A 25,783-nucleotide genomic window follows, 5' to 3' on the forward strand; every position below is an offset into this window, starting at 1 on the left:
TCTCTACGACCAAATGAGAAAGAGAATGAATAGATTTTTTGAGTATCGTGGCACACCAGTGCATTGGGTGCCCACGAAGCATGTAGACAAACAACGTACAGGTCATGTATTCTTCAAATATTCCATGTCTTTCGCATGAGCCTACATCGCCGACTGCGTGCCTAACCAAGGCTACGTGGCCTCCACTATCGTATGTTTTATGTGACAAGTTATCTGAGAGATTTTATGAGATAATGAAGTCATTTCCATAAGACATACACTCCAGAAGAGAAACTATGTAGTTAGTCATGATAGATATGTAAAGATTCAAAAACGATGTGAGGAATAAGCTTGTCATCTGGCCCTCCTTCTAGCACCAAAATGTTGACGGTGCTAGACTCGCCAACATGTCAAGGGATCTCCCCGGTAAGAATTCCCAATTAGACCTCAGACCGTTTGGTGTAGGAGTCCCAACAGTGGGTCATACAGTAATGCCTTGTCCGTGGTTTTGCACAGAGGCAAGTTAGATGTCCCTAATGGTAGCAAGGGTGTGACAATCACAACAAGCTAAGGAAGGTGTATGAATGGTTCTAACACACAGAGGTTGATGTGAGTGTGCCCCTTGGAAGCCTGTGATAGCATGCAGTAAGAAGGGAACATACGAGCAATGATGCACCGCAACATGGAAGGCAAGTTAGCTAGCAATCCAAAGTGATGGTTAAACCAACAACACATTTCAGTAAGATTCATACATATATATACAGAAAATAGCTACACATGCATGCGTAAGAGAACATATACATATATCAATTAGAGTCAAAAGATAGTTGAAATACAATACAACATATGCATGAAATGTGTTGGCTCTGTTATATTAAGAAGTGTAAGTTCCAGTCATATAATACATCCATATCCAACCACTAGTTTTGACAACGGAATGTTACAATCACAGCTGCCTACTTTTCCAAAGAGATATACTAGCTCTGCGCAGTGGAGAAGCCAAGGTTTGTTACAATACTGTCCAAGCTCTCTCTAAGATAGTCCTATCATAAGCTTAACTGACCAAAATCTTCTCCAATGAGTTATGAGGGACTATTTATAGCAAAGGGTGGGGTGACCCTTGACATTCCTCTTTGTGACCGTTCATCTATCCTCATGACTCTTCAACTACTCTATGACTGTTACATTCAAATATCGACACTTGAACTTCCACTTTACAAGACATTGCATTACAATGCACATGTGCCCATGTGAGACAAAATGGCTAGAGAAAGCCATGCAAGACATCATTGGCACTCTGAACATTGTGGTGAGACCAACTCTTTGACATCATTGGGATGGTGAAGGTGGTGAGCTAATGCCAAGCTTGGTCCTCTATGATGGTGTCTGTGCACTCAACGATGACATCCTGTTGAAGCGAACTCTTGCCTTTGTTGCATCCGGGTACACTGATATGGCTCCTTCGTCCAACTCGTCTGATAGCATGCACATGGTCTTCTTGGGTGTGGCCGAACTAGCTACATATTGATGCACAGTGTCTGTGCTGATCTCCAAGTGTGTGTTGGTGACCATGTGCATCAACTTGTCAAAGTACATGTTCAACGCTAGTTCGACTTTCTTCTTGTCTTCGCTTCGGTGAGTGTGCTAAATGGGTGGGATCGCAAGTGTGCGCACAATGACATGCATGCTACTAAATTACCTTTCATGCGATCAACAACACTGCTCACCTTTTCTACTTTGTGCCAACTGTTGGGATGGATCTATACCTTGTATGGGCGCAGTTTCATTTGTCTATGCATGTTGCGCCCCCTGCTCTACCTATTCCTGCTACAACTCATTATCTCGTTTGTGAAACTCCTGTTCTTCCTTGATTTGCTGCTTTAGCACATGCAACTCCTTCTTTGTTTCTCTCTCTGACTTTGTGTGATCTTCGTGTTGGGCCGTCGCGTCATAGCCTCAATCTCCAAAGCTTCTTTCGTCATGAGTGGATCTACTTTGAACTTGCAGCTTTACTTCACCTCTATGATGTCAACAACCTTCCTCTTGCACTCGCTACATGCGGGTGTGATGCCTTTTTCTGCTATTGATGGTGATGCTTGTTGTGATGTTTTTTCCATCTTATCTTGATGTATTTTTCTACGAACAACTTGATGTCTTCATAGGTAGGCAAGCTCATAGATACTTGCCTGGCTGCAACCCTTGTTGTGCTCTCAATGATGTCCTTTTAATTTTCTCTTTTGAATGCCATTGTAATTGTGTTGCTGAGAGACAAATGAACACCTGTGATGCCTGGAGACATAGCAACACTCATGGTAATCAATGTGTCAATCGAAAACCAAAACAAACTTGCGGATTGACTTGCAACATACCTGTGTGATTGATTGTGAAGGTTGCACAATTTCCGCTAGGAGGTTGAGAGACTGAATGCCAAAACAGTGGAAGGCACAATTTGAGTTGTATGGAGGCTAAACAACTACTGGAACTACAAATTGCGCAATCCAACCTAGCTAGTTGATGACTGAAGCTGTGCAATGCACAATTTCAGTAAGTAGTGACATACAACCAGCAAAGTGCATTGCGTAGTTTCAAGGGCCAGCAGGACACTTCCTCTAGGAATTGCACAATGAAAGACTGGAGGTCAGTATTGGGCCATAATTATGTAATTTCTAGAGAGAAGGCAGAGCCTTCGCTTCCGGAAATGTGCTGTGCTAGCTGGGCAAGGCACGGTCTGGGCCAAGGTAGCCCAGGCTGGCCGAAGGGTGACTGAAAAAATGAGAAGTTTGAATGCATGCTGAGATGAGTGCAAATGAGAGTGAATGATCATACATGCAAACAACATGTGAAGGATTCATAAAACGAGAAAGCATGCATGTGTGTAAAGCGAGTCGCCGCAACAACGACCGTCCATGGAAAACCAGTGTCATGCATGCGACAAGAGTGAGATGCGAACGAAAACTGAAATGATGCTTCTACAAGCTAACATACATCAAAATGACAGCAAGCGCTCACTGAAATCAAGCAGACAACACTCACATGAAGAAAAACACAAAAAACGACAGAAACATAGTGCAAGACATGAAAAGCGGGGTTACCTCAAAACAACTGAGCTGAATGTGCCGACGAATCCTAGATGCAATGTGGGATGTCAAAGATGCAAGGTCAATGCAAGGAATGAGCTCTGCAGCGTCCAGTTGATGAGTTTTGATAAAATCGAGGTTCTGACTCATATGCCACAAATCTAGGAAAAGTGACACTTGGTTGGAGGTTTCTGAAATGATCCTTGCATGTAACCTCCAACTGCTAGAGATAGATCCCTGAATCAAGGGATAAATTTGCATGCTACTTTGGTATGAATAGTCCATGTATGCAAATGAGTTTTTCTCGGTCCTGAAGGGAATTGGTCAACTTGAAGGCACATGCATCGGTTTGATTGCCTGGGATGAAAATCTGCGTAGTTTCTAGGCTGAGAAGAGATGGATGTCCCAGAGGGATTGCACAATTTCTGAGAGGAACAAGTGACTGTCTCCCAGGATTGCGTAATTTCTGGGCTGAGCTGCTTTCCTTGATTAGACCTTGCAATTTTCTCAGGGAAGCATGTCTGATTGCATTACACAATTTTTGAGAGGAAAAGGCTGTCAGGCTAGATTTGCGCAATTTATTCTAGCGCGGGGTTGGATGTCCCAAAGGTATTGCACAATTTCTAGGATGAGCAGTTGATTGTTGCACAAAATTACTTAATTTCTGTGTTGAGTTGTCTTGTTGGGTCGGATTGTGTAGTTTTTCAGTGAAGGTTGACAAGTAGGATTGCGCAATCCTGGAGCCCAGAAGGATGCCACTCAATATTGTGCAATTTCTCGAGGGAAGGTTGGTTCCCTTTCATAATTGCACAATTTCTTGAGAGAGCAGCCCAGCCTGCAGCTGGACCAAGTCCAGAGAAACAACTTGTGAGGGGATGCAACGAGCTATCATGCATAAGCTGAAAATTTGCTAGAAAACCACTGAAGCTTATGTACTTGATAGTGCAAGAAATGCTGCTGAAGATGGTCGATAGGGAGGCTCCAAAACGAAGATAAGGAAAATTTTTTGAGGGTGGTTGTAGCTGCTACAACACTACGCTAGGTGATTTGTCCAAAGTTCAAACTAGATTAGACAAATTGGATGTGGATTTCCTCAGTATTTTGGACTTGGAAAGTTATTATTTAAATTGAAAATTGATATGCTATATTAACCCCAAAGAGGGTTAAGGGTAGGTAGCTGAGCCATTATTAGTTGTTGCACTTTATAAAAATTCTGACAGTGGCATTATTATTATTTATACTTCTACCCTTTTTTCATATGTAGGTTTAACTAAACAGACCAAAGTAGCAGTGAGATTTGAGGGTTAGTTAAGGAGTGAAATTTCACTATGGGTCTGTTAAGGATGGTTGTGTATAACGCTTAAAACACCTTGCATCACTTTATGTCTTTTTCTATTTTTCCTCGACTTTTCATTATATGGAAAAATGTTGTAATATATATCTCTTTCTTGAGTTAAGGAGGAAGAGGGAAATTTATTTAAAAAAATAAATTGTAAATAAATTTTAAGATGAAACATGAAAAGTCGACTATTACTGATGAGTTACATGCATAAAATTTGCAAAATTGACGGAGAAGAAAAACACATTTATAGAGGGAGCACGTCAAAGAATTGACGAGGGATCATCTTCGGGAAGCTAACTGAGTTCAAGCAGTAATATACCCACATGCCAACTGAAAGCACTATTGTTGGTATTCTCATTGTCATTGGCTGGGTGGTGCACCTTTAAGCCTTCTATCTACTCTTAGAGATAGTCAATTTCATCCTCTTGTTTAGCTAATTTTTTTTCAAGGCATGTATTTCTTAAAGGCGGTTAATGGATGTTGTCATTTCTTGATGCAACTTTAAGTTAATTTCCATTGTTTACAAGTGAAGATATTCAATTTGGTGGGAATAATTGCTACAATGCAAGTTACCCATAGTTTAAGGAGTTTTATCTCTTTTTCCCACATGCTCATATTAATGGCAGGGAAGACCTCTTTTCCTTCTTGCAAGATGCGAAGGAGGCACTAGAGAAAAATAAGAGGGCTACATGAGAAAGGGACAAGGGAAAAAGTTGCTCGAAGAAGGAAAAGAGAAACACTATAGTAGACAAGACAACCTAGGTAGAGAGGAAACAATCAAAATTCACTAAAGGAGATAGAGCCCACCCATAGAAAACTATATATAGTGGCACTTGAGCCTAGGTAGCAATGAGACACACTAAATTCACTGAAGAAAGGTTGTATATAATAGAGACACTAGCATGCAAAACTAACTCCATAAATGAAAGAGGCTCCATCAAATTCAAAGACATGAAGGACAAGATGGAAGAGGAGAGCACCAGATAGGTGAATAAAACAAACTAGATTTGAGGAGTTCTTGAATAACAAGATAAGTTGAGAGATGAAAATGTGACCAACAAAGTCTAATTGACATGAGCACACCAGAACAAACCTGAAACGCATACGAGTCTAGAGGGAAGCATTATTGTTGTAGTTCACTCAGATCCTGATGAAGTAGTAGACTTGAAAGTTATATCCACCACCACAGAGAAGCCTGAAGATGTCGACCATGCTTAGGAGAAATTTCTTATAGCACCTTTGAAGGCAACACAACCTAAATTAGTAGGGAATTAATAGGCTAAGAGCAGGAGATTGATATCAGACCGTAAATTTGGAATGCTTGGAGTTAATCCCACATGTGACTCTACTCTATACTCCATTAACCTTCATAATTACTATAGACATTAGAGAAATAAATAGCATGACTGTGAGGTTTGAGCAGTGATCAAAACATCATTGTTTCGTTATACTCAAGGCATGTGAATAGACAGAGATTAACTGAGTTACATGAAATGTTGCGTCAATGGGAGTCACAATACCTTTCTCCATGCTCCCTCAATTTTTACTCATTTGCCTATTGTTTGGAATGAGGAAGGAAAAAATGATTTAGCCTTCTAGCCTTAGAAATTAAAACATGTACTTGGAGGAGGGGGTCATGGGATACTTTTCCATCCATGACTACCATTTACTTCTATTTGTCCAGCATTAAGGAGACAAGATAGGTTACCTTGTTTGTCAGTTTCTGAATTTTGGTGCTTGAGGATGTGGAAGAAGGATTTAAGAGCTTGGACACTATTGTTCCTTGAGTTACTACTTTAGCACATGCAACTCCTTCTTTGTTTCTCTCTCTGACTTCACACGATATTCGTGTCACACCATCACCTCATAGCCTCAATCTCCAAAGTTTCTTTCATCATGAGTGGATCTACTTTGAACTTGCAGCTTTGCTTCGCCTCTATGATGTCACAAATGTTCCTCTTGCACTCGCTGCATGTGGGTGTGATGCCTTTTGCTTCTGCTGATGCTGATGCTCATTGTGATGTTGTTGCCATCTTATCTTCGTGTCCTTTTCTACGAACAACTTGATGTCTTCACAGGTAGGAAAGCTCATAGAAACTTGCTTGGCTGCAACCCCTATTGTGCTCTCAATAGTGTCCTTTGACTCTGCTCTTCTGAAGGCCATTGTACTTGTGCTGCTAGGAGACAGACGAACACCTGTGATGCCTGGAGACATAGCAACACTCATGGTAAGCCATCTATTAATCGAAATTCAAAAGAAACTTGAGGACTGACATGCAACATACCTGTGTGACTGATCGTGAAGGTTGCACAATTTACGTCGGGAAGTCGGGAGACTGAATGCCAAAACTGCACAAGGCACAGTCTGCGCTATATGGAGGATGACTAAGTACTGGAACTATGCAATGGAAAATCCAGCGCAGCCTGTTGAGGACTGAAACTGCGCAATCCACAATTTCAGTCAATAGTGACATATAACCAGGAAACTGCATTGTGTAGTTTCTAGGGCCAATAGAACATTGCCTTTAGGAATTGCAAAATGCAAGCTTGGAGATCAATGCTAGCCCAGATTTGTGTAATTTCTGGAGGGAAGGTAGAGCCTTCATTTATGAAAATGTGTAGTGCTAGCTGGGCAAGGCATGGTCTGGGCCAAGGCATCCCAGGCTTGCCGAAGGGTGACTGAAAACATGAGAAGTTTGGATGCATGATGAGATGAATGAAAATAAGAGTGAATGATCATACATGCAAACATCATGTGCAGGATTCATAAATCAGGAAAGTATCCATGTGTGTGAAGCAAGTCGCTGCAATGATGACTGTTCATGCAAAAACAGTGTCATGCATGCGACAACAATGAGATGCATAAAAAAACTGAAACAATGCTTCTACAATCTAACAGACATCAAAATGACAACAAGCACTCATTCAAATCAAGCAGACAACACTCACACGAAGAAAAACACAAAATACGATAGAAACGCAGCGCGAGACATGAAAAGTGGGTTACCCCGAAACAACTGAGCTGAATGTGTCGACGAATCCTAGATGAAATGTGGGATGTCAGAGCTACAAGGTCAATGCAAGGAATGAGCTCTGTAGTGTCCAGTTGATGAGTTTCGATAAAATCAAGGTTCTGACGCGCATGCCACAAATCTAGGAAAAGTGACACTTGGCAGGAGGTTTCTGAAATGATCCTTGCATGTAACCTCAAGCTACTAAAGATAGATCCCTGAATCAAGGGATACCTTTGCATTCTTCCTTGGTATGAATAGTCCATGCATGAAGAGCATTTTTGCTCGGTCCCAGAGGGAATTGGTCAACCTGAAGGCACATGCATCAGTTTTCTTGCCTGCGATGAAAAACTGTGTAGTTTCTGGGTTGAGCAAAGATGGATGTCCCAGACAGATTGCACAATTTCTGAGAGGAAAAAGTGACTGTCTCCCATGATTACATAATTTCGTGGTTGAGGAGCTTTCCTTGGTCAGAACTCGCAATTTTCTCAGGGAAGCATGTCTGACTGCATTGCACAATTTTTGAGAGGAAAAGGTTGTCGGGCTAGATTTGTGCAATTTATTCTAGCTATGGGGCTGGCTGTCCTAGAGGTATTGGGCAATTTTTAGGCTGAGCAGTTGACTGTTGCACATAATTACTCAATTTTTTGGCTGAGCATTCCTGTAGGGCCGGATTGCACATTTTTTCAGTCAAGGTTGTCAAGTAGGATTGCGCAATTCTAGAGCCCAAAAGGTCGTCACTCAGGATTGCACAATTTCACGAGGGAAGGTTGGATCCCCTCCAGAATTTCACAATTTCTTGAGGGAGCTACTCAGCCTGCAGCTGGACCAAGCCCAAAGAAACAACTTGTGAGGGGGATGCAACAAGCTATCATGTACAAGCTGAAAATTTGCTAGAAAACCACTTAAGCTTATGTACTTGATAGTGCAAGACATGCTACTGAAGATGGCCGATAGGGAGGTTCCAAATCGAAGATAAGGAAAAATTTTGGAGGGTGGTTGTAGCCACTACAACACTACACTAAGGTGATTTTTCCAAAGTTCAAACTAAATTAGACAAACTGGATGTGGATTTCCTCAACATTTTGGACTTTGAAAGTTATTATTTAAATTGAAAATTGATATGCTATATTTAACCCCAAAGAGGGTTAAGGGCAGGCAGTTGAGCCATTATTATTTGTTGCACTTAATAAAAATTCGGACAGCGACATTATTATTATTTATACTTCTACCCTTTTTTCATATGTCGGTTTAATTGAACAGACCAAAGTAGCAGTGAGACTCAAGGATCAGTTAAGGAGTGAAATTTCACTAAGGGTCTATTAAGGATGGTTGTGTATAACGCTTAAAACACCTTGCATCACTTACTTCATGTCTTTTTCTATTTTTCCTTGACTTTTCATTATACGGAAAAATGTTGTAATATATATCTCTTTCTTGAGTTAAGGAGGAAGTGGGAAATTTATTTAAAAAAATAACTTGTAAATAAATTTTAAGATGAAACATGAAAGGTCGACTGTTACTGATGAGTTACATGCATAAAATTTCCAAAATTGACCGAGAAGAAACACACATTTATATAGGGAGCACACCAGAGAATTGACGAGGGATCATCTTCGGGAAGTTAGTTGAGTTCAAGCAATAATATGCCCACATGCCGACTGAAAGCACTACTATTGGTATTCTGATTGTCATTGGCTGGGTGGTGCACCTTTAAGCCTTCTATATACTCTTAGAGAGAGTCAATTTCATCTTCCTATTTAGCTAATTTTCCTTTGAAGGCTTGTATTTATTAGAGGAGGTTGATGGATGCTGTCATTTGTTGATGCAACTTTAAGTTAATTTCCATTGTTTACAACTGAAGAGATTCAATTTGGTGAGAATAATTGCTACAATCCAAGTTACCCATAGTTTAAGGAGTTTTATCTCTTTTTCCCACATGCTCGGATTAATGGCAGGGAAGACCTCTTTTCCTTCCTGCAAGATGCGAAGGAGGCACTAGAGAACAATAAGAAGGCTACATGAGAAAGGGACAAGGGAAAAATTTGCCCGAAGAAGGAAAAGAGAGAGACTATAGTAGACAACACAACCTAGGTAGAGATGAAACAATCATAATTCACTAAAGGAGATAGAGCCCACCCATAGAAAACTATATATACTGGCACCCGAGTCTAAGTAGCAATGAGACACACTAAATTCAGTGAAGAAAGGTTGTATATAATAAAGACACCGACGTCCAAAGCTAACTCCATAAATGAAAGAGGCTCCATAAAATTCAAAGACATGAAGGACAGGATGGAAGAGGAGAGCACTAGATAGATGAACACAACAAACTAGATTTGAGGAGTTCTTGAATAACAAGATAAGTTGACAAATGAAAATGTGACCAACAAAGTCTAATTGACATGGGCACCCCAGAAGAAACCTGAAACACATACTAGTCTAGAGGGAAGCATTATTGTTGTAGTTCACTCATATCCCGATGAAGTAGTACACTTGAAAGTTATACCCACTGCCATAGAGAAGCCTGAAGATTTCGACCATGCTTAGGAGAAATTTCTTAGAGCACCTTTGAAGGCAACACAACCTAAACTGGCAGGGAATTAATAGCTAAGAGTAGGAGATCGATATGATACTGTAAATTTAACATGCCTGGAGTTAATCCCACATGCGATTATACTCTATACTCCACTAGCCTTCATAATTACTATAGCCATTAGAGAAATCAATAGCATTATTGTGAGATTTTAGCAGAGATCAAAACATCGACATTTCCTTGTACTCAGAGAATGTGAAGAGATTGAGATTAAATGAGTTGCATGAAGTGTTGCGTCAATGGGAGTCATGATACCTTGCTACATGCTCCCTCAATTTTTACTCATTTGCCTATAGTTTGGAATGAGGAAGGAAAAAATGACTTAGCCTTATAGCCTTAGACATTAAAACATGTACTTGGATGAGGGGGTCATGAGATACTTTTCCATCCATTAATACCATTTACTTATGTTTGTCCTGCTTTAAGGAGACAAGCTAGGTTGGCTTGTTTGTCAGTTTCTGAATTTTGATGCCTGAGGATGTGGAAAAGGATTTAAGAGGGAAGAATTCAAGTGCTCTAGAGATTCTTTGGAGTAGGAGTTTGAGATGGTTTCCTTTAGGCGAAGTGCCTTTGTATAGATGCTGAATTGTTAGAAGAGAGTCCCCCAAGTTTGCAAAATTTTGTATATTCAAACCTTTTTCCAAGATTACACCTAGTGGGTATACACCTCTTGTTTATTATTGGTCTTTATCCCAACCCCTAGGAATAACTAATAGCTAATTTTTCACCGGGGTTGTGTATAATCCCCTCCCCCCCTCCCACCATATCAATATTACTAGCACAACCATATAAGTTAAATTGTTGGTAAACTCCTATTGACATCAATCCACAATAAACATCAAAACACTTACCGCCACTTACCATGGAGATTATTAATTGAGAACACCATGGGAGAATACCATGGCATAGTGGTATTTTTCATCTCTCTTTTTATCTTTGGATTTCTATCGAACGATCCAGGACATAATCCTGGATGTAAAGAATAGTGAAAAACGTCTCTAGGTTAATGGGTATTTTCCATTCCATAGAAAGATTTGGGTTATCAATACCATGTGCCCAAAAAATCATAACTCACTTTATATGACACTCATTCATATGATATATCTATATTTAAAATTAATAAATTTAATTTAAATGGAAAAAATGACATAACTACTTTAAAAATAAATTTCAGCATTTGATTTGTGTATATTACTATGACATTATGTAACATAATGTGAAGATTAAAAACCTAGCATGCACCCAATTGTGGAATATTATTAGGTGAATGGTAGAGATTTAACCTCCATGGAATATTCTAATATTCTTAGTACTACACAAAAATTAAAGGTTAAGATCTGTCTCCAAAGTAGTTATGTTTGTTTTCGTCTTTTAATTAAATTGATTAATTAAAAAATAACGTCATATGAACAAGTGCATATGAAATGAGTTATGGTTGTTTTGGGCATGTGTATTAATAAGCCATGGTATTGGCCCATGATATTGTAACAAAGTCTATTTATAAATCAAGAATCTCGATGGAAAGTTAGAGTAAACCTCCATGAATAAGGCTTTTGTTCCATGTTTTTTCAAATGTATATATGTTGAACTTATATATTATTTTTATACTAATAATAACAATAATAATAAAAGTTATAATTTAGGTAGTTTTATGAAATTTTTATTTTATTTTTAACAACGTGATCAAACTCATTATGAATTGAGTTTTTTATATGTGAGATTTTTTGGAGGTTCAGACAATTCGACAATTTTATTAACAACATATATGGATTCAACACACGCTTCAATTATGAAGAGTTCACCCGTCAATCTTGTAATTTCTATGAATCTCTGTCGGATTCTAGACAAATTAGATCCGAAAATAAATCGGGAAACATTTCAAAAAGTCTCACTTATAGAAAACAACATTATGAATTGATGTCTATTACATTTACCAATCATTTAAATTATATGATTGCACTAGTTGACAATTAAATTAAAATTCAAGAATCCCTATTCCAAAACTATGATATAACTATTACCACCGTACTATGATATTTATTATAATTTATATTGTAATCTCTATATACTACTTATATTATTACTTTCCCCTATTACCTAGTGTTATCATTTTAATTTTATTAATATTCTGTTCTTCAATTAAATCTTATTATATATTTTGCATTCCCCTTTATATGATTTTATTATAACCTTTTTCTTTATATTCTATTATTCATGATAATTTCTTCTTATTATATTTGAGATTTTCGTTTTGTTTTGTTTTTGTAAACTAAATCATTTATACGGTTCAAAATCTAATATACATATACATCGAGTTACGAAGATAGTCGATGCACGAATCTCAACAAAACTTATCATTCTACTTTTCACCTCGGCCAAACTAAAAATATAACAAAATATAACAATATAAAAATTTAAGTAACTATGCAAAATATTTAAATAATGTCAACTCATAAAAAAAATTAACACGTGATGAAATTGGATGCCTTGGTATTTAAAATAAATCTATGTTAGTTTATCCAATATAATTAATTGAGCCTAATTTCTTTAAAAAGGGTTTAAATTTAACTAATATAACTTTTGGCACTTTTGAGTTTGGGGAAGACAATAATGGCCTACCCTCTCCAACTCAAACAAGAAACTAGTGATATTTGTGGCAGTTTTACATGGTTTAGACGAGTACCAATCGTATTTCTCAACATTCAAACATATGTTGTTTTGTTTTATCATGTTGTTTCCTCTCTAGGATAAGGTGGTTTTCTAAAGTTCAAATTAGATTAGAAAAAGCAGAACTGGATTTCCTCAGTATTTTAGACTTTGAAATTTCTTTGTTAAATTGAAAATTGATATGTTATATTACACTCTAAGAGAGTTAAGGGTAGGAAAATAGGCCAATTTTGTTAATTTCTTTTCTTTGAAAACTATTCACCATTTAAATTTTGGACGAGATCTGCAATCTATATCTCTAAAGCAAGGCCACACTTCCTAAGTTGACAAGTATCGACATGTTATTATGAGTAGATTTTTTTGGATCTCCCTACACTATTATTTCATTTAACTTTCATCATGTTAATGACCTGGACATGGAATTGGCCATTTGATGACTTGTGTTAAAAATTTCTGGGAAGAAACGAGGATGTTTGACTTGTGTAGATGGAAGCCAACGAAAGAAACTGGTGATATCTGTGGCAGTTTTACATTACATGAATAGTCTACTATAGTAGCAATCATATTTCCCAACCTACAAACATGGGTTGTTTTGTTTTATCATTTTGTTTCTTCTATAAGTGTTGACGGTGCTGGACTCGCCAACATGTCAGGGGATCTCTGCAGTAAAAATTCCCAATTAGACCTCAGATCATTTGTTGTAGGAGTCCCAGAAGTGGGTCGTGCAGTAATGCCTTGACCACGGTTTCATAAAGAGGCTAGTAAGATGTCCTTGTTGGTAGCAAGGGTGTGACAGTCACAGCATGCTGAGGAAGGTGTATGAACGGTCCTAACACACATAGGGTGATGTGAGTGCGCCCCTTAGAAACCTATGGTAGCACGGAGTTAAGAAGGGAACACATGAGAAAAGATGCACCACAACATGGAAGGCAAGTTAGCTAGCAATCCAAAGTGATGGTTAAACCAACAACATGTTTCAGTAAGATTCATACATACATATACAAAAAATAGCTGCACATGCATGTGTAAGCAAACATATACATATATCAGTTAGAGTAAACAAACAACTGAAATACAATACAAAATATGCATGAAACATGCTAGCTATGTAATATTAAGAAGTGTAAGTTTCAGTTATACAATACATCCATGTCAAACCACTAGTTCCGGAAACAGAACGTTATAGTCACAACCGCCTACTCCTCCAAAGAGATATACTGGCTCTGTGTAGTGGAGAAGCTAAGGCTCGTTACAATACTATCCAAGCTCTCTCTAAGATAGTCCTATTGTTGGACACAGGTTGTCATTGATGTCAATATGGCAATATTCGAGGAGAAGACAGAGCCAAGAGGAGCAGACCAAGCCAGAGGAGCCACATATATATATATATATATATATATATATATATATATATATATATATATATATATATATATATATATATATATATAACATATATATATGCCATATATATGCCAAAGAAGAGGAGCAAACGGAGGAGCCATATATATATATCATATATATATGCCATATATATGCCAAAGAAGAGGATCACACAGAGCCATCAGAAGAGAAAACCCATATATATATATATATATATATGCATGCATTTAAACACTATTGGAGGCCAAAACTAACGTATATATGCCGTTACACTATCAGAGGAGGAAACCGGACTTGAAAATATATGCACAGGAGATTTGGGATCCTATCAGGTCTGGCACATCGCATAGGCACTTCAGAAGCGGGCGTTACAGTGTGTCAGGCAGCCCCTCTGTGATCGTCGATAGTGATTATCACATCGGGAAATCGAAGTGGAGGTAATACAGTGTCAAGCCCTGACCTTATGTGACTTGCGATCATCGATAGTGATATCACATCGGACCTGACCATGTGCGACTTGCGATTGCCGATAGCAATATCGCATCGGACCTCTGCCAAGGGCAACCCCCGATTGCAATGAACGGTTGCGGACCCGATGAGAATATCAACTACTGCTTAATATCATATCGCGTCCATAGGAGAAACGGCCATCGACCATCGGCAATGTCATGAGCTAGACTTATAAAAGACTTTCAGAAGCCGCGATTGCCGATTCCGATAAAGCATGCGGATCCGACGGGCATATAAACCATGGATTAATATAATATCGCGTCCAGTGGAGGATTGGCCATCGGCCATTGGCGGACTCATGGTCTAATATATAAAGGACCCCGGGAGTCACGAATCGTCGATTGTGATTTAAGCATGGACCGGATACAAGTTTAAATGCGGGTGTAATATTTCCTGAAGTCCGCCCCTTCAGTCTTTTCAACTGTTTCGCACATATTTCTTGTGTAATCGAGTTTTTTTGGGTTGCACGGGGTTTTTGGGCCCAAAGGCCTATGATAACTTTTTTGATGAACTAGAAGGTTGAGTGTCAGTTACATGGGGTGTATTAGAGCGATGGATATTGCGATTGGAGCATAACATGTCCATTAAAAGAAATAGTCTCGGTGGGTGCGTGTTATCATTAAAAAAAAACGAGCCTGTGTTACAGTTTTAACACACAGTGACCGTAAAGCCAAGAAGTTGAATGGAAAACCAGCACAAAGGAAGCCACAACGACCAAGGAGGGAAGTTGAAAGATCAAGCAGGTCAGAGGAAACGAAAAAGACCAAGGAGGAAGCCAAAGAGGTGGTGGAAAGCGGAAACGAAGAGTCAGAGGCATCTGAAATACATAAAAACATAAAAGTAAAGTGAGATGGAGATTGATGGATGTATAATATGTGAGAGGGGAAGCCAAAGAACAAGCAAGAGGAAGGAGAGGCCAGAGAAGCATGAGAACAAGAGAATAGCAGAAGCTTAGCAGGCTTGTGAGTAGATAACAACAACAGAACAATTTACATCAAGGTTGGGTTGGAGCCCAAGAGGTTGGAGCCTCAGAATTGAACAGGATTGAATTCATTGGGGGTAGGTTCTCCTAAGTGCAGAACCACTTTAAAACAGAGTTGGTGCTCTGGAGGTTGGAGCCTCACTAAAGTCCAAGTTGGAGCTTGGAAACGATTCATAATCAGATTTATACTTATATTGTATTTATTTCATTGCACTGTCTTGAGTTTTAATAAAAGCATTAATTCCAGCTGTTGATTTATGTGTTCTTTGTATACATATACATAGCTATATATGTTTTCGGCAATCACTAGAACAATTAAAAAAAATAATAAGAAGAAATACTGATTCACCCCCCTTCTCAGTATTTCTAACAATTGGTATCAGAGCAAGCTTCTTCATACTAGCCTAACAACTTGAAGAAGGATCCGCAACCATGATGAGAAATCACGAAGCATCAGGAAGACCTCCTTTGTTCAATGGCACTAACTTTTCTTTCTGGAAGAAAAGAATGACCTACTAATTAATGTCCCTTGGACCTGAAGTCTGGCATTTTTTTCAAAATGAGTACAAAACGACTACCACTCTTCCAACAGACCAAGACGAGAGGAAAGCCTACATCACAAATGCAAAGGCCATGAACTCCATCACTAGTGGAATCACTGATTCTGAGTTTACAAAGATCACGCACTGTACCTCTACCAAAGAAATATGGGAGAAGCTAGTTGGCTTGTACGATGGAGACTCAAAAGTAAAAAATGCAAAGCTTCAAACTCAGAGAAGACAATTTGAAAGTTTTAGGATGGAAGATGAAGAAGATATTGCAGCATACCTCCTCCGAGTAGCTGAAGTGGTAAATTCCCTGAAAGGATTGGATGAAAAAATTGAAGAAAGTACCATTGTTCAAAAGGTATTAAGGTCTCTTCCAGACAGATTTGACTCCAAAATAAGTGCTATAGAAGAAGCAAAGGATCTAGATACCCTCAAAATGGATGAACTCCATGGAATTCTCACTGCCTATGAAATGAGGAAAGGTGGCCCAAGCTCCAAAGATGCAGCATTCAAGGCCTCAAAGTCAAAGAAGGGGAAAGAAAGGAATGACTGTAGTGATGAGTCAGATGTGGAATCCGAATTGGCTCAATTTGTACGAAAGCTGAAGAGAGGATCTAAGCTTTAAGGCAAGTATCCTCTTATTTGTTTTAGATGTGGTAAAATAGGTCATTATGGTCATTATGCAGCAAAATGTCCTCATAAACATAACAACGATGATAAAGGAAATTCTAAAAGAATGGCACACAAAAAGAAAGGGTTCAATAAGAAAAACTTCTTCTCCAAGCAAGATGAGTCTGATGAGGATGAGTTTATGGTCATAAAAAAGAAATCAGATGAGGAAAGTGATCATGATGAAAGCCAAGAAGCATTATTCATGGCACTCATAGATGATGATGACTCAGGGCTAGAAGGAATGTAGATGATTTGTTAATAAGCGCCATTGAAAAAAATGAGAAACTATGGAACAAAATCATTTCTCTCAAAGTGGAAAACGAGGAACTGAGCAGGAGAGAAGATCTCTTGGAAGCGAAGCTTAAAGAAAAAGAAGAGACTTGTGAAGAACATGAGGCTGAAATAGTGTCTCTGAGAAAGGAGTTGGAGCACATTAAAAAGGGCTATAAAAGCTCTCAAATACTTGAGACTATTCTGAAAAATCAAAAACCTCAACATGACAAGTTTGGAATAGGTTTCAAAGGAGAATCCTCAAGCACTAAGAATAGTGTGAAATCTATGCCGATGCACTTTCCTACAATCCAAAAGATGAAAAAGTATGTTATCAAAAGTGCATCCCAGATCCCAAGAATGAAGAGAGAATTACTCTAAAGAAGAATATGGAGTCAAATCATGGACACTACAGCAAATACAAACCTCTACTCCACCAAGGGCCCATTGTAATTCCAAAGAACGAGGGAGGAGTAATTCCTAGGATGGAAATTGACTCAAACTCTGGTTGCTTCAACAAGTACAAAACCATCTTTCTTGGACACTTCTTTTACTGTAAAAACTTCAGTCATCAACCCAGACATTGTATGGCTCGCAGAAGTGAAAAGACAAAGCTAAAGGACCGAATAATCAACTCATATGCTCCCAAAAGGTAGGGACAAATCAAAACTTTCAATTCATTTGATCCCTTGACCAAATTTGATATGATTTGCTCTTTCTGCTACAATAATGGACACTATGAACAAGACTGCCTACTCAAAGGAAGAAAGACGAGTAGCAAGAACTCCAGCATGGACAAATGCGGCCTGGCTATATATGCTCAAAATAATGGAAACCAGTGGTTTGTAGATAGTGGGTGCTCCAGACACATGACAGGAGACAGAAGGAAGTTTGTCTCACTGAGAAAAAAGGAAGGGAATGACTCCTTTGGAAGCGGATCTGGAAGAATTGCAGGAAAATGAACAGTTACTCTGATCAATGGAAAAGGAAAAGCTCAAGATGCTCTGCTGGTTGATGGACTCAAACACAACCTCCTGAGTGTCAGTCAAATTTGTGATCAAGGACAAAAGGTTGTTTTTAGCACCAAAGAATGTGAAATAAGGAACTCTACCTCAGAGAAACTTGTGGCAAAATGGGTGAGAACATCAGACAACATTTATATTCTGAACAAGATTCAAGAAAATAAATGCTTCTTGAGTCAGACAGATGAGAGTTGGTTGTGGCACAAGCGACTTGGACATACAAGCTTCGAAAATTTGATCAATATCAGCAAGATCAAAGCTATACGAGACATCCCAAGGCTATTCAAACCAACTCATGTAGTGTTTGGTCCATGTCAACATGGAAAGTAGACCAGAACCAGCCATAAGATAGAGGAGCTCTATACATCAAAGCCCTTAGAGATCATCCATGCTGATGTGTGTGGGCCAACTAGAAATCAAGCACTCCAAGAAGAAAGTTACTTTCTGTTATTTGTTGATGATTATACTAGGATGATGTGGATATACTTCATAAAGTATAAATCTGAAACTTTTGAGTGTTTTAAGAATCTAAAAGCTCTTGTAGAAAATGAAAAAGATTCGAAAATTAAGTGTCTCAGAACAGATAGAGGAGGAGAATTCACATCAAATGAGTTTAGTGAGTTCTATAATATTCATGGAATTAAAAGGGAATTCTCGGCTGCTAGAACACCTCAGCAAAATGGGGTAGTTGAAAGAAGAAACTAAACAGTCCAAGAAATGGCAAGAACTATGCTATTAGCAACAGACTTACAACCTAAATTCTGGAGAGAAGCAGTAGGGACAACTGCCTATACACTGAATCGAACTCAATTAAGACCAAACTGTGATAAAACTACTTATGAGCTATGGAAAGGAAGACCTGCTTCCGTGAAGTACTTCAAGATATTTGGAAGCAAGTGCTTCATAAAAATAAATGATGGCTCACCTAGAAAGTCTGATTCTCGGGTTGATGAAGGGATATTTCTTGGATACTCTACAGGGAGCAAGGCTTACAAGTGCTACAATTATCGACTGAAGAAAATAGTGGAAATAATTAATGTAAAGGTTGATGAAGATCTTCCAGAAAAGGAAATTGAAGAGCATGCAGATGACTCTCTCATTGAAGAAGAAGAAGCTAAAGAAGAAGAAATAGGTGAGGAATAAGAAGAAGAAGAAGAGGAAAGAGAACCACCTAATACCCCTTCAAAGATGAAGTATGTCCAAAGATATCATCCAGAAGAACAGATCATTGGCGATAGAGATGAAGGTGTGTAGACTCGAAGAAGGATAACAACCACACCCGAGAGAAAAGTCATTTCCATCCTATCTATGATAGAACCGGAAATGTCCCAAATTGAGAAGAACAAGACATGGGAGCTGGTACCTCGTCCAAAGGACAAAAGCATAATAGGAACCAAATGGGTGTTCAAAAATAAAATGAATGAGGAAGGACAGGTTATCAGAAACAAGGAAAGACTTGTCTGCAAAGGCTATTGACAAATTGAAGGAACTGATTTTGAAGAGAGATTTGCACCAGTGGCCCGTATGGAAGCTATCAGAATGTTCTTAGCATTTGCTTGCTCAAAAGGATTCAAAATCTATCAAATGGACGTGAAATCAGCATTTCTAAATGGGGAACTCAAAGAGGAAGTCTACATGGAGCAGCTAGAAGGATTTGATCTAACAACAGGAAAGGACTTAGTTTGTAAGTTAAAAAAGGCCTTATATGGGTTGAAACAAGCTCCTAGAGCTTGGTATGCAAGACTGGACCACTATCTACAACAACAAGGCTTCAAAAAGGGAGTGGCTGGAAGTAGTCTATACATAAAGACAAATCAAGGTAAGTTACTAGCTGCTCTTGTTTATGTCGATGATCTGATTTTTGCTAGTAATAATGATGAAATGAGCCATGAATGTCAAAAGAGTTTGAGATGTCATTGATAGGAGAGTTGTCTCACTTCCTTGGACTTCAAATATCTCAAACCAGAGCAAGATTGTGTATATTTCAAACCAAATATCTAAAAGACATGCTCAAAAAATATGGAATGGAGGATTGTGCACCCATGAGCACACCTATGACCACAAAATGAAAACTGAGCAAAGATGATGACTCCCCTCTAGTAGATGCAACTCATTACAAGTCAATGATTGGAGCCCTTCTATACTTAACAGCTACACGACCAGACATAATGCATGCAGTAGGAATGGTGTGAAGATTTCAATCTGCTCCCAAACAATACCATTTATTAGCTGTAAAAAGAATTCTCAGATATTTGAAGGGAACTTCTGATTTCAGTCTTTGGTACCCAAAGAACTCAACACTGACTGTAACTGCATACACCGATGCTAATTGGGCTGGAAGTATAGATGATCAAAAAGGTACTAGTGGAAATGCATTCTTCCTAGGAGACTGTTTGGTATCCTGGCTTAGAAAAAAACAGTCATCCATATCATTATCCACAGCTAAAGCCGAGTATATTGGTGCAGCAGACTGTTGTACTCAGATACTATGGATGAAGGAAGCTCTAAAAGATCTCAAAAAATGTACAGATCCACCAATTACCGTTTACTGTGACAACACAAGTGCTACCAATCTCAGCAAAAATCCAGTGATGCACTCAAGAACCAAACACATACCAATCAAGTATCAATTCCTCCGTGAGCAAGTAGCTGAACAAAACATCGTCCTGGAATATATTAGTACTAAGGAGCAGACAACTGATATTTTCACAAAACCTCTTCCTCAAGAAGCATTCGAACATTTGCATCAAAAGATGGGGGTTCTTTCTTTATCATCACTCAAGTTCATTCATAAAGATGCAGTAGGAAAGGGGGAGCAGTTTGACAGGGGGAGTCCGTATGCATTCCTTTGCCATTGATGTCAAAGGGGGAGAGCAGAAGAATATTGCCATCAATAACAAAGGGGGAGATTGTTGGACACAGATTGTCATCGATGTCAATATGGCAATATTCGAGGAGCAAACGAAGCCAAGAGGAGCAGACGAAGCCAAGAGGAGCAGACCAAGCCAGAGGAGCCACATTGGAGCAAGAGGAGCAAATGGAGGAGCCATATATATATAACATATATATATATATATATATATATATATATATATATATATATATATATATATATATATATATATATCTAGATATATATATATATCTAGATATATATATATATATATATATATATATATATATATATATATATATATATATATATATATAGATATATATATATGCAAAAGAAGAGGAGCAAACGGAGGAGCCATATATATATATATATATATATATATATAGATATATAGATATATATAACATACATATATGCCATATATATGCCAAAGAAGAGGAGCACACAGAGCCATTGGAAGAGAAAACCCATATAATTATATGCATGCATTTAAACACTATCGGGAGCGGCCTTAACACTATCGGTGAGCAAACTATGCATCCCCGACAATACACTATCGGAGGCCAAAACTCATGTATATATGTCGTTACACTATTGGAGGCAGAAACCAGACTTGAAAATATATGCACGAGAGATTTGGGATCCTATCGGGTCCGACACATTGCATCGGCACTTCGGAAGCGGGCATTACAGTGTGTCAAGCAGCCCTTTTGTGATCTCTGATAGCAATTATCGCATCAGGAAATTAGAGCGGAGGTAATACAGTGTCAGGCCCTGGCCCTATGCGACTTGCGATCGCCAATAGCAATATCGCATCGGACCTGACCCTGTGCGACTTGCGATCGCCGATAGCGATATTGCATCGGACCTCCGCCAAGGGCAACCCCCGATTGCGATGAACGGTTGCAGACCTGACGAGAATATCAACTCCTGCTTAATATCATATCGCATCCATAGGAGAATCGACCATCGGCCATCGGCAATGTCATGAGCTCGACTTATAAAAGACTCCCAGAAGCCGTGATTGCCAATTGCGATAAAGCATGTGGACCCAATGGGCATATAAACCATGGCTTAATATAATATCGCGTCCAGTCGAGGATCGACCGTCGGCCATTGGCGGAGTCATGGGTCCGATATATAAAGGACCCCAGGAGTCATGAATCACTGATTATGATTTAAGCACGGACCCGATACAGGTTTAAATGCGGGTGTAATATTTCCTAAAGTTTGCCCCTTCAGTCTTTTCGACTATTGCGTACATATTTCCTATGTAATCGAGTTTTCTTGGGTTGCGTTGAGTTTTTGGGCTAAAATGCCTATGATAACTCTTCTAATGAATTAGAAGGCTGAGCGTCAGTTGCATGGGGTGTATCAGGGAGATAGAGATTGTGACTGGAGCATAACATGTCCGTTAAACGAAATAGTCTCGCTGGGTGCTTGTTATCATTAAAAAAAAATAGGCCTGTATTACAGTTTTAACACATAGTGATCGTAAAGCCAAGAAGTTGAATGGAAAACTAGCACAGAAGAAGCCACAACAACCAAGGAGGGAAGATGAAAGATCAAGCGAGTCAGAGGAAATGACAGCGATTGAGGAGGAAGCCAAAGAGGCGGTGGAAAGCAGAAACGAAGAGTCAGAGGCATCTGAAATACATAAAAACATAAAAACAAAGTGAGATGGTGATTGATGGATGTATAATCAGTGAGAGAGGAAGCTGAAGAACAGGCAAGAGGAAGGAGAGGCCAGAGAAGCAAGAGAACAGGAGAATAGCAGAAGCTCAGCATGCTTGTGAGTAGAGAACAACAACAGAACAATTTATATCAAGGTTGAGTTGGAGCCCAAGAGGTTGGAGCCTCAGAATTGACCAGGACTGAAGTCATTGGGGGTAGGTGCTCCTAAGTGCAGAACCACTGCAAAACAGAGTTGGTGCTCCGAAGGTTGGAGCCTCACTGAAGTCCAAGTTGGAGCTTGGCAACTATTCACAATCAGATGTATACTTATATTGTATTTATTTCATTGCACTGTCTTGAGTTTCAATAAAAGCATTAATTCCAGCTATTGATTTCTATGTTTTGTGTATACATATACATATCTATATATGTTTTTGGCAATCACTAGAACAATTAAAAAAAAAAAATAAGAAATACTGATTCACCCCCCCTCTCAGTATTTACAACACTTATGGGAAGCTTGGCTGACCAAAAGCCTCTACAATGAGTTATGAGGGACTATTTATAGAAAAAGGTGGGGTGACCCTTGACATTCCCCTTTGTGACCATTCATCTATCCTCATGACTCTTCAAATACTCTATGACTGTTACATTCAACTATCGACACTTGAACATCCACTTGAAAATACGTTGTACATTACAATGCACATGTGCCCATGTGAGACAAAATGGTTTGAGCAAGCCGTGCAAGACATCACTGACACTCAGACCATTGTGGTGAGACAAACTCTTTGACATCCTTGTGATGGTGAAGGTGGTGAGCTGATGCCAAGCTTGGTCGTCCATGACGGTGTCCACGCAATCAACGGTGACATCTTGCTGAAGCGAACTCTTGCCTCTTTTGCATCTGGGTACACTGATATGGCTCCTCTGTCCAACTTGTCTGATAGCATGCATATGGTCTTCTTAGCTAGGGCCGAACCAACAACATACTAATGCATAGTGTCTGTGTTGATATCCATGTGTGTTCTGGTGACCATGTGCATCAACTGGTCGAAGTACATGTTCAACTCCAGCTGGACTTGCTTCTTGTCTTTGCCTCGATGAGTGTGCCAAAAGGGTGGGATCACATGCGTGCGCACAATGACATGCATGCTCCTGAATTCCCTGACATGTGATTAATAACATTGCTCACCTTCTCTACTTCATGCCAGCTGCTGGAATGGATCTATACCTTGTATGGGCATAGTTTCATCTGTCTATGCATGTTGTGCCCCCTGATGTACCTATTCCTACTACAACTCATTCTCTTGTCTATGCAACTCCTGTTCTTAATTGAGTTGCTGCTTCAACACATTTAACTCCTTCTCTTTTTCTCTCTACCCTTGTGCGATCTTTGTGTCGTGTCATCACCTCATAGCTTCAATCTCCAAAGTTTCTTTCGTCATGAGTGGACCGAATTTGAACTTGCAGCTTTGCTTTGCCTCTATGCCATCAACAACCTTCCTCTTGCACTTGCCGCATGTGGGTGTGCTGCCTTCTACTGTTGTTGATGGTGCTGCTCATTGTGATGTTGCTGCCATCTTATCTTGGTGTCCTTGTCTACAAAAAACTTGATGTCTTCACAGGTAGGAAAGATCATAGACACTTGCTTGGCTACAACCCCCATTGTGATCTCAGTGATGTCCTTTGACTCTGCTCTTCTGAAGGTCATCGTACTTGTGCTACTGAGAGATAGGAAAACACCTATGATGAATGGAGACATAGCAACACTCATGGAAAGCAATCTGTCAGTCGAAAATCAAAACAAACTTGAGGACTGAATTGCAACATACCAGTGTTATTGATCATGAAGGTTGCGTAATTTCCACCGAGTGGTGGGGAGACTAATTTCCAAAACTGCACAAGGCATAGTCTAGGCTATTTTGGGGCTGACTGACTGATAGAAATACATAATGCACAGTCCAGCCTAGCCTGCTGAGGACTGAAACTACACAATGAAATCCTAGAGGTCAGTGCTAGGGAAAACTTGCGTAATTTCTGGAGGGAAGGCATAGCCTTCGATTATAAAAATGCATAGTGCTAGCCTGGAAAGGCATGATCCAGGCCAAGGCAACCGAGGCCGACCAATGGACCACTGAAAAGATGAGAAGTTTGAATGCATGATGAGATGAGAGAAAACAAGAGTGAATGATCAAACATGCAAACAACAAGTGCAGGATTCATAAAATGGGAAAGCATGCATGTGAGTGAAGCGAGTCGCCGCAATGGCGACTGTCCGTGAAAAAATAGTGTGATCCATGTGCCAGCAGTGAGATGAAAATGAAAACTAAAACGATGCTTCTACAAGCTAAAAAACATCAAAACGACAACAAGCACTCACTGAAATCAAGCAGAGAACACTCACACGAAGCAAAACACAAAAAGCGATAGAAACACAACGCAAGACATGAAAAGCGGGTTTACCCAGAAACAACTGAGATTAATGTGTTGACGACTCCTGGATGGAATGTATGATGTCAAAGTTACAAGTTTGATGTGAGTAATGAGCTTTGCAGCATCCGGTTGGTGATTTTTGATAAAATTGAGGTTGTGATGTGCATGCCACAAATATAGGAAAAACGACACTTGGTGGGAGGTTTATGAAATGATCCTTGTGTGTAACCTCCAAATTCTAAAGATAGATCCATGAATCAAGTGATTCCTTTGCATGCTGCCTTGGGAGAAATAGTCTATGCATGCAAATCAGTTTTTCTCGGTCCTAGAGGGAATCGTTCAACTTGAAGGCACATGCATTGGTCTGCGAGCCTGGGATGAAAATCTGCGTAGTTTCTGGGCTGAGCAGAGATGGCTGTCCTAGAGGGATTGCACAATTTTTGAGAGGAACAGGTGACTATCTCCCAAGATTGTGCAATTTCTATGCTGAGAAGCTATCCTTGGTCAGACCTCGTAATTTTCTCGGGGAAGCCTATTTGATTGCATTGTGTAGATTCTGAGAGGAACAGGCTGCCTAGTTGGATTTGTGCAATTTTTGCTAGCTGTTGGGCTGGTTGTCCTACAGGGATTGTGCAATTTCTGGTTTGAGTAGCTGACTGCTACCTAGATTTGCACTGGGCTGAGCAATATTGTTGGGCTGGATTGTGAATTTTTTCTA

This window comes from Pinus tabuliformis, chromosome 2_2 (genome assembly GCF_031772625.1).
Source record: "Pinus tabuliformis cultivar Carrire ecotype Pingquan chromosome 2_2, CPIR1, whole genome shotgun sequence".
NCBI classification, from domain to species: domain Eukaryota; kingdom Viridiplantae; phylum Streptophyta; class Pinopsida; order Pinales; family Pinaceae; genus Pinus; species Pinus tabuliformis.